The following is an 18,509-nucleotide window of genomic DNA, read 5'->3' on the forward strand; positions in this document are numbered from 1 at the left end:
AACTCCACCGTTGAAAATACATAAGTGAAAGGTTCAGGCATGGCCGAATGGCCAGCCCCCATGGTCTAAGGACTATGCGCCCCCAGATGTTTCTTAGATCTAAAGTGATCAAAAGATGTCTAATACAATAGTTAAAAGTCCTATATATACTAGACTAGCTACTAGGGTTTACATGAGTAAGTAATTGATGCATAAATCCACTTCCGGGGCCCACTTGGTGTATGCTTGGGATGAGCTTGATCTATCCACGCGATGAGGCTTTTCTTGGAGTTGAACTCCAAGTTATAACGTGTTTTGGGCGTTCAACTCCGGATCATGACGAGTTTCTGGCGTTTAACTCCAGACAGCAGCATGTACTTGGCGTTCAACGCCAATTTACGTCGTCAATTTCCGAATAAAGTATGGACTATTATATATTGCTGGAAAGCTCCGGATGTCTACTTTCCAACGCCGTTGAGAGCGCGCCATTTAGAGTTCTGTAGCTCGAGAAAATTTATTTTGAGTGTAGGAAGGTCAGATTCCAACAGCATCAGCAGTCCTTTTGTCAGCCTTTTTCAGAGTTTTGCTCAAGTCCCTCAATTTCAGCCAGAAATTACCTGAAATCACAGAAAAACACACAAACTTTTAGTAAAGTCCAGAAATGTGAATTTAACATAAAAACTAATGAAAACATCTCTAAAAGTAGCTTGAACTTACTAAAAACTATCTAAAAACAATGCCAAAAAGCGTATAAATTATCCGCTCATCAGTCTCTAATGCAAAAGGTTGTACATTTATGAATTCTTTTGGCCTTGCTAAAGGTTATGGAACTAAAACTAAAAAGCAATTAACTTGTTGAATAATTTGTCTGATTGCTTGGAGCTAGCGTTATGCAGGAGGTGAGAGTATGCTTTTAAATGAGATTTTGGTGGAACACCTAACTTAGAATCCTTCATTCTCCCTTAAATTGTTTTGGTGTGCAACACCAAACTTAGCTCTTTGCAATACATGCTTAATTATTCAACATTTTTATTGAAAAACTATGAAAAGAAAATTACCTCAGGTTGGGTTGCCTCCCAACAAGCGCTTCTTTATTGTCACTAGCTTGACATTGGGGCTTTCTTTTATGGTGGTTGATGATTGTAGTGCCTCAACTTGTCCCCCCCTGACTGTGATCCTCCTCTTTGTTCCTTGGTGTTCAATTTCAGTATGCTCTAATGAGAGTATATTGCTGACAGTGTAGTAGTCATCAGTCTGTTGGCTTGCTCCCAGTTGTTGATAGATCAATTGCACTTTATCACCTTTGGAGAGCCCTTCTGTCGGAATCTTTTTATTCTTCCAACCCCTTTTTGTTTTGTTCTTGTGTTTCTTCCTCCCCTTTGTTGACCTTTCTTCTTTGGCTGTAGGCTTACCTTGGAAATTTCTCTTCTTAGTGGCTAACACTCCAATATCTTCTTGAATTTCTGCATCATTCTGCACAATCTCTTGCTTTGGGAGGTTGTTGTTAATTGTCTTGTTAATTCCTTCCTTCAACTGTGATTCTTCCTTGTCGAGTTTCATATAGTCTTTCTTCTCATCACTGAGCTGTATTTCTAGCAATACACTCAGAGTGACACTCTCATCATGTAGTCTGAGAGTCAATTCTCCTTGCTCTACGTCTATGATAGCCCTAGCAGTAGCCAAGAAAGGTCTCCCAAGTATGATGGAATCACTTTCATCCTTATCTGAATTTAAAACCACAAAGTCCGCATGATATATGAATTTGTCCACCTTGACTAGAAGGTTTTCAATCACACCCCTGGGGTGTACCCCTGACTTATCCACCAGTTCTAGAGTCATTTGTATCGGTTTAACTTCCTTTATACACAGCCTTTTCACCAAAGAGGAGGGTATTAAGTTAATACTCGCTCCTAGATCGCACATTGCCTTATTGATGGTTAATTCCCCAATGGTGCAAGGCAGAAAGAAACTTCCAGGGTCTTCAAGTTTAGGGGGAAGCCCTTTTTGAATCAAAGCTCTGCATTCCTCAGTAAGCAGTATAATCTCTTTCTCATCCCAACTTCTTTTCTTGTTGATAAGCTCCTTCAAGAACTTGGCATATAGGGGCATTTGCTCAAGTGCTTCAGCCAAGGGAATGTTGATCTCCAGTTTCTTGAAAGTTTCAAGGAACATATGAAAGTGTTAGTCCTTAGTCTCTTTGCTGAACCTTTGAGGATAAGGCAATGGAGGTGTGAAGTTCACTCCCTGCCTGTGATCCTTGGTTGATTCTTTCATTGTTTCCTTTGAGTTGTGTGGTTGCTTATCCTTCTCTTGAGCCTGATTGCGAGTTTGCTTGCTTGCTGTTACATCCTTATCATTGGTTTCCTCTTCTTCAGCTTGTGTCTTGTCACCTTCCTCCTCTATTGGCCTCTTGCTGTTTTCCACTTGCTTCTTTGTAGTGTCATTGTTGCTTGTCAATGTTCTCCCACTTCTTAACTGTATCGCCTTGCACTTTTCCTTAGGATTTGGAATTGTGTCACTTGGCAGGGAACTTGATGGCCTTTCTGTGGTGATCTGTTTGGAGAGTTGACCAATTTACCTTTCCATATTCTTTATGGAGGCTTCCTGATTCCTTGTTGTCATCTCTTGGTGCTTCATCATTTTTTCCATTAGGAGCTCCAGGTTGGTAATTCTCTGAGAATCTTGTGAGATGGGTTGAGTGTGGGGTGTTGAGGGTTGAGGGTAAGTGTTTTGGTTGGAGGCTTGGTTGTTGGATGGATAATGGTTAGAGTTTGGGTAGTTGTGTTGGGGTTTTCTGTAAGGGTTTTGGTTAGTTTGCTGCTGGTTGTGGTTTTGGTTATTTCTTGAAGTGTTTGGTTTGAGTTCCTCTGCCATGGTTGTAGGTTTTGGTTGTGATTATCCCCCAATCTGAGGTTTGTGTGGTTCTTCCAGGATGGATTGTAGGTGTCACCATACACCTCATTTGATCCTTGGTTGTGCATATACTGCACTTGCTCTTGTTGTTGTTTTTCTTGGTTCTCCTCACTCTGCCCCAAATGAGTTGTTGGTTGGCTTGTGGCGCTCACTGATGCTACTTGTAGGCCATCAATTCTTTTGGCCATTTGCTCAAATTGTTGCTGAATCTGCTGCTACATCATTTTGTTTTGAGCTAGGATTGAATCCACTCCTTCCAGCTCCATTACTCCTCTTCTTTGTGATGGTTGGCGTTGCCTTTGATGAGCAAAGAAATACTGGTTGTTAGCCACCATGTCAATGAGGTTTTGAGCCTCTTCTGTAGTTTTCATCAGTTACAATGATCCTCCAGCTGAGTGATCAAGTGCCTCTTGAGCCTTTAGAGTGAGCCCTTCATAGAAGTTCTACAGCTTGTCCCATTCAGTGAACATCTCTGGTGGACATTTCCTTAGCAGAGCCTTATATCTTTCCCATGCCTCATATAGATTTTCAGCATCCATTTGTGTGAATGTCTGTACCTCAGTCTTCAACCTAATGATCCTTTGAGGGGGGTAAAATTTGGCAAGGAATTTGGTTACCAAATCGTCCCAATTGTTGATGCTGTCTCTTGGGAAAGACTCCAACCACTGAGTGGCTTTGTCTCTGAGAGAGAATGGGAATAACAACAGCTTGTATATGTCAGGGTGGACTCCATTGCTTTTTAACTGTGTCACAAATCCTCAAGAAAGTGGATAGATGTTGGTTCGGGTCCTTCAATGGCCCTCCTCCAAAAGAGTAGTTGTTTTGGACCAATGTGATGAGTTGTGGCTTCAGTTCAAAGTTATTTGCATTGACATTAGGGGTAAGAATGCTACTCCCACAATGTCTAGCATTTGCAAAAGTATAGGAGGCCAGTACTCTCCTCTGTTGTGGATTATTGTTAACCCCTCCTCCTAGATGATTGGGATTAGATGGATCTCCTTCCGTCTCGTGATATTCTTCCTCAGATTCTTCCTCTCCAACAATGCCTTTCCCTCTTTCAGCTCTTCTTAATCTCTTGAGAGTTCTTTGGTCAGCTTCAGATAAAATAGGAGTAGCTCTCCCTGTACCTGACATACAAACAAAACAAAAGAAACACACAACCAGTGACACTTCAATCTATTGCTAGAATGAAGTTTTAGTTAGCTTAAGCAAAAATTCAAACAGTTAGTGGGTTAGTCAAAAATTAAAGGAACAGAAAAGAAAAAGTGCTTGATCTAGACCTCCACTTCACTTAATCATTGTCAATCTATTTCAATCTCCGACAACGGCGCCAAAAACTTGATGTGCGGAAAACGATCCAACACAAAACTCACCGGCAAGTGTACCGGGTCGCATCAAGTAATAATAACTCACATGAGTGAGGTCGATCCCACAGGGATTGAAGGATTGAGCAATTTTAGTTTAGTGGTTGATTTAGTCAAGCGAATCAAGTATTGGTTGAGTGGTTTGTAATTTGCAGAAACTAAATTGCAGTAAAATTAAAGGGGAAGGGTGAATTTGCAGGAAATTAAAGAGAACTGAAATTAAACTGCTGAATCTTAAAGAACGAGAAATTAAATGGCAGAAACTTAGAACGCAAGAAATGTAAATTGCTGAATCTTAAAGTGCAGGAAATGTAAATGGCTTGAATTATAAAGGGAATCGGGAAGTGGATTTGCAGAAATTAAACAAGGAAAAGTAAAATTCAACAAACGGAAAGGTAAAAGATGAATTCAATTAAACCAGATCTCAAACGGAAATGTAAATAAACTTGGTGAAGCATTCAACAAGGAAATTAAAATTGAAAAATGTAAATCTCAGGACTCAAGAGACTAGATAGCCAAGTCTAGATCTCAATGCCTTCCTAGATCCAAATTTAGAATTCAATTAAAAGAACAGTAAATATCAAGCAGTAGAAAGAAGATGAAGCAGTGAAGAGAAATTCAAATTCAATTGTGCAGAAAAAGTAAACAAGAGATCTCAAGGTGAGATTGAGACAGAATTTTCCCAATTCTCAACACCCAAGACTCAAGACAAGTGTAGATGAAATTGAAAACAAGAAAACTAAGAGGAAGAGAATTCAATTCTTCTTCCCAGGGACTCTCAAATTCTAAAAGCAACAACCAAAATGTAAAGTGAGCTCTCTACTGTGAGTACTATGAAAATTCTAAATGAAAGCTCTCCGAAAACTTAAATTTTATGCTATTTATACACTCTCTTCAAATGATCTTCAAGCCTTGAATTGGGCCCTTGCTCTTGATGGAATTGGGTTGACAAAAGCCTCTGTTGATTGCTCTTGGAGTTGGAGAGAAACCCACTTGTGAACCGGGCCATGAATCATTAAAGCTTGAGTCAAAGTTTGAGGCAAACTTTGGCTCAAGCTTTTCATATCAGCTAGCCTTTCTTTGCTGTCATCCACGTTTGAGCCAAAGTTTGAGGTCAAACTTTGAGCCAAACGTGGATCCCCCTTGAATGCTTCTTGGCCAACGTTTGCCTAAAAGCTTGAGGCAAACGTTGGCGCAAGCTTTTGCTCTCCTGGGTGTGTTTGTTGTGTCGCCAACGTTTTCCTAAAAGCTTGAGGCAAACGTTGGCGCAAGCTTTTGCTCCCCTGGGTGTGTTTGTTGTGGCGCCAATGTTTGCCTAAAAGCTTGAGGCAAACGTTGGCGCAAGCTTTTGCTCCTACCAGGGTGAATTCAACTCCTCCTAAAGTTTGAGCTAAAGTTTGAGGCAAGCTTTTGCTCAAGCTTTTTGTTCTCTCTTACTCCTTGCCATTCCTTCTTTCTTCAACCTTCTTCAAAGCTCTTTTCACCTATCATCAATCAATCAAAAACATCAAAGCTATGCACAAAATCAGGAGATTGTCTCTCTTTCTTAATTTATGACAATTATAGCACAAAATCTCATGAAATTGTATTAATTCATCCATGGTTGATTGAATCAAAGGAAACATGAAATTCTACCCAATTGGCTTACTTGTGGCTCAAGAAAGTGCATAAAATCACTTGAAAACAAAAGAAAAAGACTAGTGAAACTAGGCTAAGATGACTTGTCATCAAGCTGCACCCACTGCCTTCATCGCTGTTCATGCAGGAAAGATCATGGAAGAAGAAACAATGAGGAAACTGCTCTCGCCGTCCACGTAGCAACGTCTCCCACCTCATCATCGTCACCACCCGAATCGCAACCGCCTCTCCCAATCCATCCGCGCAAGTTGCAGGTCGTCGGCGATGACTTTTTTCTTTTTCTTCCTCCTTCTTCTTTTTTTGTCATCTCGCTTCTGTCGCCACTTCTTCTTCTTGTCTCTGCTTTTTCCGTAACGCCATTCATTTTGGATTTTTTTTTATCTTAAGTTTTGAATTTTTTCTATAGATTTAGATTTTTTTCCCTAATTTTTGGAAGTTTCTTTTCTAAAAATTTTGGATCTCTTGTTTTGTTAGGTTTTGAATTTTTAAAATAAATTTTAAAATTTTTTAAAATGATTTAGAAATAATTTTAGAAATTTTAAAATAAATTTTGGAATTTTACAATTTTTAAAATAATTTTAAATTTTGAAAATAGTTTTAGATGTTTTTTAAATTTTAGATACTTTTTATTTGGTTTTAAATGTTCCTCTTGAAAATTTGAATTGACGTTTCTCCAAAGAAATTTTAACAAATTTTTAGATATTTCATTTTTTTGCTAGATCTTGTTATGTTTGGATGTTTTTTTTTCATTATTTTTTTACTGGTTTTGCATGTTTCTTTTTTTTTTATGTTTCGAATATTTTTTACTTATGCTTTGGATATTTGTTTGTTTTAAATTTTGGATATTTTATAATAATTTTAGGTGTTTTTTTTCCTTAATTTTTGGATTTTTTTAATATTTTTTTAATGTCTCATTTTGTTAGGTATTAAAGTTTTTAAAATAATTTTGGATATTCTTTTTTTATTAGGTTTTGGATGTTTTTATTGTTATGTTTCGAATATTTGTTTTAATAAAAATTTTAAAATAATTTTAGAATTTTTATAATGAATTTTTTGAAAATTTTAAGTTGATTTTGAAATTTTAAAATAAATTTTGGAATTTTTAAGATGATTTTAGAAATAATTTTTGAATTTTTTAAACGAATTTTGGAATTTAAAAAAAAATTTAACGTTTAAAATAAATTTTAGAATTTTAAAATAATTTATATAATTTTAGATGTTTATTATTATTAGATGTTTTATTTTTGAAATTTTGGATATTTTTTGTGAACGTTTAAATTTTTTTTATGATAATTTAAATTTATATTTCCTCTAAAAAAAGTAAAAAAAAAAATTAATTGATAGTTAACTACCATCAGTTATTTTTTGTTGGTTTTCTAATAGAATTATATATATATTGCTTTCACTCACGAGCAATGTAAGGATGGTGTTGAATTTTCTTTTCCGTGCTTCATTTTTTCTCTCCCCATAATTTTGGATAGACCTCTCGTTTGATTGGTTAAATTTGTAATTTGTATTGACTAATGCGTGCATTAATTTGTATTAACTAATTCGGTCATGTTGCAAGTATTATTTTGTCGTAGAGTGATGCAGGAAAGGACCATTTTTTTTGGATGGTAAATGAAAAAGACGATAAGGGACGGCTGAAAAAGTATAGATTAGTATGAGCAATTCCAATGGGAGTGCTTCATTCTATTTTTTCCTGACATATGGAGAAATTAATCGTTGGAGAAGGAGAGAGATGAGTTCCTTCACGGAGGCCAAGGCAGAAGAGTCTCTCTGAGCAGGGACTCAAGCTAACCAATGGTAAGTTACCTTTTAAATAAATACATATAAAATTATAATTAAATAAATAATTATATTAAATAATTAAATTATAATAAATAATTATATTAAATAATTAAATAAAATTAAATTTAATAATGTTTTTCTTTGTATTAAGTAATTTAATAATTCAACTATAGAGTTTAATTATATTTTTCTTTGTATTAAGTAATTTTACAAATTAGTGTAACCCTAAATTATCTATTGTGTATTATTGTTATATATGAATTTATTTAATATTAATATCTTTAATAGTGAATTATTTTTAAATTTAAATATTTAAATTATATTATTAAAAAAAATTAATTATATTAATTACAAGTATTTTAATTAATTAATTAAGTGGGACCACAACAGGGACTAAAGTTAGTTCTTTCTAATGGAGAAGAGAGAGATGCTTTGAGTTCCTATTTACTGTTTATGAGGCAAAAGCTGATGTGGAGTTACTTTTTATGACAGGTGGGCCATAAACAGGAACTGGAATGAGTTCCCTACTGGAGATGGTCTAAGTTCGAAAGCTAACTTATAATGAGAAGGACGAATTAGCCCTGCGATAAATGTGGTGTGCTTGTACTTGTAGTACGTAATAGTTGTTATGTCAAGAATGGTTAAAGGAGACCTCTCTTTTCCATTGTTATTTTATGTTTTCTATATGTTGATGATCATGGGAAGTCACAAAAATAATTGAAAAAGCAAAAACAGAATAAAAAACAGAAAGAAAAACAGCACACCCTGAAGGAAAAGCTTGTTGGCGTTTAAACGCCAGTAAGGGCAGCAAATGGGCATTTAACGCCCAGTCTGGCACCATTCTGGGCGTTTAACGCCAGAAAGGGGCACCAGACTGACATTTAACGCCAGGAATGGGCACCAAGCTGGCGTTAAACACCAAAAATGGGCACCAGCCCGGCGTTTAACACCAGGATTGGCAGAAGGAGCATTTTTGCTCACAACTTGGTGCAGGGATGAGCTATCCTTGACACCTCAGGATCTGTGGACCCCATAGGATCCCCACCTACCCCACCACTCTCTCTCTTCTTCACCCATTCACCAATCACTTCAATACCTCTTTCCCAAAAACCCCTCACCTATCAAATCCCACTATTTTCTTCACCAATCACATCCATCCTTCATAAAACCCCACCTACCTCACCATTCAAATTCAAACCACTTTCCCTCCCAAACCCACCCATAATGGCCGAACCTTACCCCTCTCTCCACCCCTATATAAACCCATCTTCACTCCTTCATTTTCACACAACCTACACACTACTTCTCCCCTTTGGCCGAAAAACAAAGCCACCTCCATCTCCTCTATTTCTTCTTCTTCTACTCTCTTCTTTCTTCTTTTGCTCGAGGATGAGCAAACCTTCTAAGTTTGGTGTGGTAAAAGCATTGCTTTTTGTTTTTCCATAACCATTTATGGCATCTAAGGCTGGAGAAACCTCTAGAAAGAGGAAAGGGAAGGCAAAAGCTTCCACCTCCGAGTCATGGGAGATGGAGAGATTCATCTCAAGGGTGCATCAAGACCACTTCTATGAAGTTGTGGCCATGAAGAAGGTGATCCCCGAGGTCCCTTTCAAACTCAAAATGAGTGAATATCCGGAGATCCGGCATGAGATCCGAAGAAGAGGTTGGGAAGTTCTTACCAACCCCATTCAATAAGTCGGAATCTTAATGGTTCAAGAGTTCTATGCCAATGCATGGATCATCAAGAACCATGATCAAAGTGTGAACCCCGACCCAAAGAATTGGCTTACAATGGTTCGGGGGAAATGCTTAGATTTTAGTCCGGAAAATGTAAGGTTGGCATTCAACTTGCCCATGATGCAAGGAGATGAACACCCTTACACTAGAAGGGTCAACCTTGATCAAAGGTTGGACCAAGTCCTCATAGACATTTGTGAAGAGGGCGCTCAATGGAAGAGAGATTCAAGAGGGAAGCCGGTTCAACTGAGAAGGCATGACCTCAAGCCCGTAGCTAGGGGATGGTTGGAGTTTATCCAACGCTCAATCATTCCCACTAGCAACCGGTCCGAAGTTACTATAGATCGGGCTATCATGATTCATAGCATCATGATTAGAGAGGAAGTAGAAGTTCATGAGGTTATATCCAAAGAACTTTATAAGGTGGCGGACAAGTCCTCTACCTTGGCAAGGTTAGCCTTCCCTCATCTCATTTGTCACCTCTGTAATTCAGTTGGAGTTAACATAGAGGGAGTCATCCTCATTGATGAGGACAAGCCCATCACTAAGAAAAGGATGGAGCAAACAAGAGATCCCACTCATCATGAAATCCCTGAGATGCCTCTAGGGATGCACTTTCCTCCTCAAAACTATTGGGATCAAATCAACACCTCCCTAGGAGAATTGAGTTCCAACATGGGACAACTAAGGGTGGAGCACCAAGAACATTCCATCCTCCTTCATGAAATTAGAGAAGATCAAAGAATCATGAAAGAGGAGCAACAAAGGCAAGGAAGAGACATTGAGGAGCTCAAGCACTCCATAAGATCTTCAAGAGGAAGAACAAGCCGCCATCACTAAGGTGGACCCGTTCTTTAATCTCCTTGTTCTTTATTTTTCTGTTTTTTGAAAATTATGCTTTATGTTTTATTTATGTTTGTGTCTTATGATCGTTAGTGTCTTAGTGTCTATGCCTTAAAGTTATGAATGTCCTATGAATCCATCACCTTTCTTAAATGAAAAATGTTCTTAATTAAAAAAGAGAAGAATTGCATGAATTTTGAATTTTATAACAGATTAATTATTTTGATGTGGTGGCAATACTTTGACTTCTGAATGTATGCTTGAACAGTGCATGTCTATTGAATTTTTTGTTCATAAATGTTGGCTCTTGAAAGAATGATGAAAAAAGGAGACATGTTACCGAGGATCTGAAAAATCATAAAAATGATTCTTGAAGCAAGAAAAAACAGTGAATACAAAAAAAGAGAGATTATGTACGAAAAAAAAAAAGAGAGAAAGCAAGCAGAAAAAACCAACAAACCTTTAAACCAAAAGGCAAGGGTAAAAATAAAGTCGTGATCCAAGGCAAAAAAAAACAGTGTGCTTAAGAACTCTGGACACCTCTAATTAGGGACTCTAGCAAAGCTGAGTCACAATCTGAAAAGGTTCACCCAGTTATGTGTCTGTGGCATGTATGTATCTGGTGGTAATACTGGAAGACAGAGTGCTTTGGGCCACGGCCAAGACTCATAAAGTAGCTGTGTTCAAGAATCATCATACTTAACTAGGAGAATCAATAACACTATCTGGATTCTGAGTTCCTATAGAGGCCAATCATTCTGAATTTCAAAGGATAAAGTGAGATGCCAAAACTGTTCAGAGGCAAAAAGCTAAAAGTCCCGCTCATTTAATTAATACTGATCTTCATAGATGTTTTTGGAATTCATTGCATATTCTCTTCTTTTTATCTTATTTGATTTTCAGTTGCTTGGGGACAAGCAACAATTTAAGTTTGGTGTTGTGATGAGCGGATAATTTATACGCTTTTTGGCATTGTTTTTAGTATGTTTTAGTTAGTTTTTATTATATTTTTATTAGTTTTTATTTAAAATTCACTTTTCTGGACTTTACTATGAGTTTGTGTGTTTTTCTGTGATTTCAGTTATTTTCTGGCTGAAATTGAGGGATCTGAGCAAAAATCTGATTCAGAGGCTGAAAAGGACTGCAGATGCTGTTGGATTCTGACCTCCCTGCATTCGAAGTGGATTTTCTGGAACTACAGAAGCCCAATTGGCACGCTCTTAATTGAGCTGGAAAGTAGACATCCTGGGCTTTCCAGCAATGTATAATAGTCCATACTTTGCCCGAGATTTGATGGCCCAAACAGGCGTTCCAAGTCACCTCAAGAATTCTGGCGTTAAACGCCGGAACTGGCACAAGAATGGGAGTTAAACGCCCAAACTGGCACAAAAGTTGGTGTTTAACTCCAAGAAAAGTCTCTACACATGAAAGCTTCAATGCTCAGCCCAAGCACACACCAAGTGGGCCCGGAATTGGATTTTTATGTCATTTACTAATCTTTGTAAACCCTAAGCTACTAGTTCTCTACAAATAGGATCTTTGCTATTGTATTTTCATCTTGGTTCTTCTGGTTCCCTCTCTGGGGGCCGAAGCCAATGATCACCATTATGACTTATGTAATTTCAACGGTGGAGTTTCTACACACCATAGATTAAGGTGTGGAGCTCTGCTGTACCTCGAGTATTAATGCAATTACTATTGTTCTTCTATTCAATTCACCTTATTCTTGTTCTAAGATATCACTTGTTCCTCAACTTGATGAATGTGATGATCCATGACACTCATCATCATTCTCACTTATGAACGTGTGCCTGACAACCACCTCCGTTCTACCTTAGATTGAGTGGATATCTCTTGGATTCCTTAATCATAATCTTCGTGGTATAAGCTAGAATTGATGGCGGCCTTCAAGAGAATCCGGAAGGTCTAAACCTTGTCTGTGGTATTCTAAGTAGGATTCAAGGATTGAATGACTGTGACGAGCTTCAAACTCGCGATTGTGGGGCGTTAGTGAAAGACGCAAAAGAATCACTGGATTCTATTCCGACATGATCGAGAACCGACAGCTGATTAGCCGTGTTGTGACAGAGCGCGTTGAACATTTTCACTGAGAGGACGGGACTGTAGCCATTGACAACGGTGATGCCCAACATACAGCTTGCCATGGAAAGGAGTAAGAAGGATTGGATGAAGACAGTAGGAAAGCAAAGAGACGGAAGGGACAAAGCATCTCCATTCGCTTATCTGAAATTCTCACCAATGAATTACATAAGTATCTCTATCTTTATTTTATGTTTTATTTACCTTTTAATCATTAATCCTCCATAACCATTTGAATCCGCCTGACTGAGATTTACAAGATGACCATAGCTTGCTTCATACCAACAATCTCCGTGGGATCGACCCTTACTCGCGTAAGGTTTATTACTTGGACGACCCAGTGCACTTGCTGGTTAGTTGTGCGAAGTTGTGATAAAGAGTTGAGATTGCAATTGAGCGTACCATGTTGATGGCACCATTGATGATTACAATTTCGTGCACCAAGTTTTTGGCGCCGTTGCCGGGGATTGTTTGAGTTTGGACAACTGATGGTTCATCTTGTTGCTTAGATTAGGTATTTCTCTTCAGAATTTTTAAGAATGAATTCTAGAGTTTCAAGGTGATGTTTTCATCATCACTAAAGCTGATTGATTCTCATCAATTTAGCTCTTGAATGCAATGTCCTGCTGAAGCTTGGCTAGCCATGTCTAATCTTTTTAGACTAAAACTTTAGACTAACATTGCATGATTCCTGGAAATCTTATTAAAAATTTTGAATCTCTTTATCATCTTTTCCATATAATTTTCGAAAAAGCACAAAAAAATTTATAAAATCTTAAAACCAAAAATATTTTTATGTTTCTTGTTTGAGTCTAGTGTCTAATTTTAAGTTTGGTGTCAATTGCATGTCTTTATTCTTCTAATTTTCGAAAATTACATGCATTATGTACTTCATTAATCTTCAAGTTGTTCTTGATGATTTCCTCGCTCTGATCTTTAAATTCTCTTGTCTTGAGTGTTTTGTTGTTTCTCATATGCATTCTCAATTTGTTAGTGTCAATAGTATACAAACTTCTAAGTTTGGTGTCTTGCATGCATTGTTTATTTGATCTTAGTTTCATTTGATTATTCCTCATTATTAAAAATCCAAAAAAAATTTTAATTTGTGTCTTTTCAAGTCAATAATATAGAGAATTGAAAATTCAGAACATACAGCAGAGAAATTACACAGGAAAAGCTGGGCGTTCAAAACGCCCAGTGAAGAAGGAAAACTGGCGTTTAACGCCCGCCAGGGTACCTGGCTGGGTGTTTAACGCCCAAAGGGGTAGCATTTTGGGCGTTAAATGCCAGAATGGATACCATTCTGGGCGTTTAACGCCAGGATGGCACAAGAGGGAAGATTTTATTTTTAATTCAAATTTTTTTTTTCAAGTTTTCATAATTTTTCAAAATCAAATCTTTTTCAAATCATATCTTTTCAATCATATATTTTCAAAATCAATTTCTTTCCATTTTCAAAAATACTTGCTAACAATTAATGATTTGATTCAACATTTCAATTATGTTGCTTTTCTGTTGGGAAAGGTTTAATGTCTGAATCATATCTTTTAAATTTCTTGTTAGCCAAGTCATTAATTTAAAAAAAAATCAAATCTTTTTAATCTATTTTTCAATCATATCTTTTCAATCATATCTTCTTAATCACATCTTTTTCAAAATAATTTTCAATCAGATCTTTTTTATTTCTAATTTCAAAATCTTTTTCAAAAATCACGTTATTTATTTCCCAACTTTAATTTTCGAAAATCATTCTTCAGTTTTTCAAAATTTCTTCAAAATCTTTTACTTTAATTTCGAAAATTCTTCCCCTCTTCTCACATCCCTCTATTTAAGGACTAACACTCCTCCTCAATGCACAATTCGAACCCTATCTCTCTTGATAAGTTCGAATTCTTCTACCTCCTCCTTCTATTCTTCTTTTCCTCTGACATCTCAAGGAATCTCTATACTGTGACATAGAGGATTCCATATTTTCTTGTTCTCTTCTCTTTCATATGAGCAGGAGCAAAGACAAAAGCATTCTTGTTGAGGCTAACCCTGAACCTGAAAGGACCTTGAAGCAAAAGCTAAGAGAAGCTAAAGCACTACTCTCTATAGAGGACCTAACAGAACTCTTCAAACAAGAAGAAGACATGACAGCCGAAAACAACAACAATGCCAACAATGCAAGGAAGGTGCTGGGTGACTTTACTACACCTACTCCCGACTTCTATGGGGGAAGCATCTCTATCCCTGCCATTGGAGCAAAAAACTTTAAGCTTAAGCCTCAATTAGTTTCTCTAATGAAACAAAATTGCAAGTTCCATGGATTTCCATTGGAAGATCTTCATCAGTTTTTAGCTGAATTCTTGCAAATCTGTGACACTGTCAAGACCAATGGGGTTGACCCTGAGGTCTATAGACTTATGCTATTCCCTTTTGCTGTAAGAGACAGAGCTAGGATATGGTTGGACTCACAACCTAAAGAAAGCCTGAACTCTTGGGAAAAGCTAGTCAATGCCTTCTTGGCAAAGTTCTTTCTACCTCAAAAATTGAGTAAGCTTAGAGTGGAAGTCTATACCTTCAGACAGAAGGAAGGTGAATCCCTCTATGAAGCTTGGGAAAGATACAAACAATTGATCAGAAAGTGTCCCTCTGACATGCTTTCTGAATGGAGCATCATAGGTATCTTCTATGATGGTCTGTCTAAACTGTCCAAGATGTCATTGGACAGCTCTGCTGGAGGATCGCTTCATCTGAAGAAGACGCCTGCAGAAGCTCAAGAAATCATAGAAATGGTTGCAAATAACCAATTCATGTACACTTCTAAAAGGAATCCTGTGAACAGTGGGACGAATCAGAAGAAAGGAGTTCTTGAGATTGATACTCTGAATGCCATATTGGCTCAGAATAAAATATTAACTCAGCAAGTCAATATGATTTCTCAAAGTCTGTCTAGAATGCAAGCTGCACTAGGCAGTACTAAGGACGCTTCATCTGAAGAAGAAGCTTATGATCCTGAGAACCTTCAATGGAAGAGGTGAATTACATGGGAGAACCCTGTGGAAACACCTATAATCCTTCATGGAGAAATCATCCAAATCTCTCATGGAAGGATCAACAGAGACCTCAACAAGGTTTCAACAACAATAATGGTGGAAGAAACAGGTTTGGCAATGGCAAGCCTTTTCCATCATCTTTTCAGTAACAGACAGAGAATTCTAAGCAGAGCCACTCTGACTTAGCAACCATGGTCTCTGATCTAATCAAAACCACTCAAAGTTTCATAACTGAAACAAGGTCCTCCATTAGAAACTTGGAGGCACAAGTGGGTCAGCTGAGTAAGAAAGTTACTGAACTCCCTCCTAGTACTCTTCCAAGCAATACAGAAGAGAATCCAAAAGGAGAGTGTAAGGCCATCAACATGGCCGAATTTGGAGAGGAGGAAGAGGTAGTGATCGCCACTGGGGAAGACCTCAACGGACGTCCACTGGCCTCCAATGAGTTCCCTAATGAGGAACCATGGGAATCTGAGGCTCACACTGAGACCATAGAGATTCTATTAGAATTACTTCTGCCGTTCATGAGCTCTGATGAGTATTCTTCCTCTGAAGAGGACGAAGATGTCACTGAAGAGTAAGTTGCTAAGTACCTTGGAGCAATCATGAAGCTAAATGACAAGTTATTTGGTAATGAGACTTGGGAAGATGAACCTCCTTTGCTCACCAAAGAACTGGATGACTTGACTAGGCAGAGATTATCTCAAAAGAGACAGGACCCTGGGAAGTTCTCATTACCTTGTACCATAGGCACCATGACCTTTGAGAAGGCTCTGTGTGACCTAGGGTCAAGCATAAACCTCATGCCTCTCTTTGTAATGGAGAAACTAGGGATCTTTGAGGTTCAAGCTGCAAGAATCTCACTAGAGATGGCAGACAATTCAAGAAAACAAGCTTATGGACTTGTAGAGGATGTTCTGGTAAAGATTGAAGACCATTACATCCCTGCTGATTTCATAGTCCTAGAGACTGGGAAGTGCATGGATGAATCCATCATCCTTGGCAGACCCTTCCTAGCCACAGCAAAGGCTGTGATTGATGTTGACAGAGGAGAATTGATCATTCAAGTGAATGAGGACTCCCTTGTGTTTAAGGCTCAAGGATATCTCCCTGTAACCATGGAGAGGAAGCATGGAGAGCTTCCCTCAAAACAGAGTCAAACAGAGCCCCCACAGTCAAACTCTAAGTTTGGTGTTGGGAGGCCACAACCAAATTCTAAGTTTGGTGTTGAACCCCCACATTCAAACTCTAAGTTTGGTGTTGGGAGGTTCCAACATTGCTCTGAACATCTGTGAGGCTCCATGAGAGCCCACTGTCAAGCTACTGACATTAAAGAAGCGCTTGTTGGGAGGCAACCCAATGTTATATTTATCTATTTTCCATTGTTATTTTATATTTTCTATATGTTGATGATCATGGGAAGTCACAAAAATAATTGAAAAAGCAAAAACAGAATGAAAAATAGAAAGAAATACAGCACACCCTGGAGGAAAAGCTTGCTGGCGTTTAAACGCCAGTAAGGGCAGCAAATGGGCGTTTAACGCCCAGTCTGGCACCATTCTGGGCGTTTAACGCCAGAAAGGGGCACCAGACTGGCGTTTAACACCAGGAATGGGCACCAAACTGGCGTTAAACGCCAGAAATAGGCACCAGCCTGGCATTTAACACCAGGATTGGCAGAAGGAGCATTTTTGCTCACAACTTGGTGCAGGGATGAGCTATCCTTGACACCTCAGGATCTGTGGACCCCATAGGATTCCCACCTACCCCACCACTCTCTCTCTTCTTCACCCATTCACCAATCACTTTAATACCTCTTCCCCAAAAACCTCTCACCTATCAAATCCCACCATTTTCTTCACCACTCACATCCATCCTTCATAAAACCCCACCTACCTTACCATTCAAATTCAAACCACTTTCCCTCCCAAACCTACCCATAATGGCCGAACCTTACCCCTCTCTCCACCCGTATATAAACCCATCTTCACTCCATCATTTTCACACAACCTACACACTACTTCTCCCCCTTGGCCGAAAAACAAAGCCACCTCCATCTCCTCTATTTCTTCTTCTTCTACTCTCTTCTTTCTTGTTTTGCTCGAGGACGAGCAAACCTTCTAAGTTTGGTGTGGTAAAAGCATTGCTTTTTGTTTTTCCATAACCATTTATGGCATCTAAGGCCGGAGAAACCTCTAGAGAGAAGAAAGGGAAGGCAAAAGCTTTAACCTCCGAGTCATGGGAGATAGAGAGATTCATCTCAAGGGTGCATCAAGACCACTTCTATGAAGTTGTGGCCATGAAGAAGGTGATCCCCGAGGTCCCTTTCAAACTCAAAAAGAGTGAATATCCGGAGATCCGACATGAGATCCGAAGAAGAGGTTGGGAAGTTCTTACCAGCCCCATTCAACAAGTCGGAATCTTAATGGTTCAAGAGTTCTATGCCAATGCATGGATCACCAAGTGCCATGATCAAAGTGTGAACCCGGACCTAAAGAATTGGCTTACAATGGTTCGGGGGAAATGCTTAGATTTTAGCCCGGAAAATGTAAGGTTGGCATTCAACTTGCCCATGATGCAAGGAGATGAACACCCTTACACTAGAAGGGTCAACTTTGATCAAAGGTTGGACCAAGTCCTCAAAGACATTTGTGAAGAGGGCGCTCAATGGAAGAGAGATTCAAGAGGGAAGCCGGATCAACTGAGAAGGCATGACCTCAAGCCTGTAGCTAGGGGATGGTTGGAGTTTATCCAACGCTCAATCATTCCCACTAGTAACCGGTCCAAAGTTACTATAGACCGGGCTATCATGGTTCATAGCATCATGATTGGAGAGGAAGTAGAAGTTCATGAGGTTATATCCCAAGAACTTTATAAGGTGGCGGACAAGTCCTCTACCTTGGCAAGGTTAGCCTTCCCTCATCTCATTTGTCACCTCTGTAATTCAGTTGAAGTTAACATAGAGGGAGACATCCTCATCGATGAGGACAAGCCCATCACTAAGAAAAGGATGGAGCAAACAAGAGATCCCACTCATCATGAAATCCCTGAGATGCCTCAAGGGATGCACTTTCCTCCACAAAACTATTGGGATCAAATCAACACC

General features: G+C 38.5%; 1 non-coding gene across 1 annotated transcript; it reads right to left on the reverse strand.

Annotated features, from left to right (window-relative positions):
- Positions 1-14,902: 14,902 nt before the first annotated feature.
- On the reverse strand, positions 14,903-15,010 carry LOC130978542 (small nucleolar RNA R71). The gene has a single exon (XR_009086167.1). It is a non-coding gene; the product is annotated as a small nucleolar RNA R71 (small nucleolar RNA).
- Positions 15,011-18,509: the final 3,499 nt, after the last annotated feature.

Source organism: Arachis stenosperma, chromosome 4 (assembly GCF_014773155.1).
Source record: "Arachis stenosperma cultivar V10309 chromosome 4, arast.V10309.gnm1.PFL2, whole genome shotgun sequence".
NCBI lineage: Eukaryota > Viridiplantae > Streptophyta > Magnoliopsida > Fabales > Fabaceae > Arachis > Arachis stenosperma.